The sequence below is a fragment of the Bubalus bubalis genome, chromosome 5, assembly GCF_019923935.1.
Source record: "Bubalus bubalis isolate 160015118507 breed Murrah chromosome 5, NDDB_SH_1, whole genome shotgun sequence".
NCBI lineage: Eukaryota > Metazoa > Chordata > Mammalia > Artiodactyla > Bovidae > Bubalus > Bubalus bubalis.
In genome coordinates, this window is record NC_059161.1 from 2377903 (window position 1) to 2379835 (window position 1933).

Here is a 1933-nt window from a genome sequence, read left to right on the forward strand (position 1 = left end):
TGAATATGCAGTTCAGTTCAGTTCATTCGCTCAGTCGTGTCCAGCTCTTTACGACCCCATGGACTGCAGCAGGCCTAGCCTCCCTGTCCATCACCAACTCCCAGAGTTTACTCAAACTCATGTCCATCAAGTCAGTGATGCCATCCAGCCATCTCATCCTCTGTCATCCCCTTCTCCTCCTGCCTTCAATCTTTCCCAGCATCAGGGTCTTTTCCAATGAGTCAACTCTTCGCATAAGGTGACCAAACTACTGGAGTTTCAGCTTTAGCATCATTCCTTCCAAAGAAATCCCAGGGCTGATCTCCTTCAGAATGGACTGGTTGGATCTCCTTGCAGTCCAAGGGACTCTCAAGAGTCTTCTCCAACACCACAGCTCAAAAACATCAGTTTTTTGGTGCTCAGCTTTCTTTATAGTCCAACTCACACATCCATAAATGACTACTGGAAAAACCATAGCTTTGACTACACAGACCTTTGTCAGCAAAGTAATATCTCTGCTTTTTAATATGCTGTCTAGGTTGATCATAGCTCGTTTTCTAAGGAGCAAGCGTCTTTTAATTTCATGGCTGCAGTCACCATCTGCAGTGATTTTGGAGCCCCCCAAAATAAAGTTTCTCACTGTTTCCACTGTTTCCCCATCTATTTGCCATGAAGTGATAGGACTGGATGTCATGATCTTAGTTTTCTAAAGGTTGAGTTTTAAGCCAGTTTTTTTCACTCTTCTCTTTTACTTTCATCAAGAGGCTCTTTAGTTCCTCTTCACTTTCTGCCATAAGAGTGCTGTTATCTGCATATCTGAGGATATTGATTTTTCTCCCGGCAATCTTGATTCCAGCTTGGGCTTCATTTTGCATTTTGCCCAGCATTTTGCATAATGTACTCTGCATAGAAGTTAAATAAGCAGGGTTACAATACATAGCCTTGATGTACTCCTTTCCCGATTTGGAACCAGTCCATTGGTTAGAACAGTCCGGTTCTAACTGTTGCTTCTTGGCCTGCATACAGATTGTCAGGGGCAGGTAAGGTGGTCTGATATTCCCATTTCTTTAAGAATTTTCCACAGTTTGTTGCAATCCACACAGTCAAAAGCTTTAGCATAGTCAGTGAAGCAGAAGTAGATGTTTTTTTGAATTCTCTTGCTTTTTCTCTGATCCAATAGATGTTAGCAACTTGATCTCTGGTTCCTCTGCCTTTTCTAAATCCAGCTTGAACATTTGGAAGTTATAGGTTCATGTTCTGTTAGAGCCTAGCTTGGAGAATTTTTATCGTTACTTTGCTAGGGTGTGACTTGAGTGCAATTGTGTGGTAGTTTGAACATTATTTGGTATTGCGTTTCTTTGGGATTGGAATGAAAACTGACCTTTTCTAGCCCTGTGGGTGGATTTTACTCAGCCACAAAAAAGAATAAAATAATGCTATTTGCAGCAACATGAATGGACCTAGAGATTGTCCTACTAGGTGAAGTAAACCAGACAAATACCATATGATATCAGTGTTAGCGGCTCAGCCGTGTCTGACTCTTTGCGACCCCATGGACTGCAGCATGCCAGGCTTCCCTGCCCTTAGCTGTCTCCCAGAGTTTGCTCAAACTACACTATACATCAATTAAAAAAGAAAAAAAAACAAATGGGAGTGTGGCACCCATGGAGGGCAACAGAGAAAGAAGCTGCTTCTGTGTCTCTGTTGTAACTCTCCTTGCTTGCTTGATTTCTGCTGAAGAAGGACATTTTGGCATTCCTCGGGAAATTCACACCATTGAGGGCTTTCTTTTGCTCCTCTTTTTTTAAATTTGTAATTGCTTAGGATGTGCACACATTAGGAGGGGCAGGGCCTGCTTCCCGAATGCAGAGCCTCCTTGGCAGCCAGTCAGCGCACCGAGGCCGCTGTGGCATCACAATCGCGTCCTGCTTTCAACAGCTTCCTCTTCCCTTTC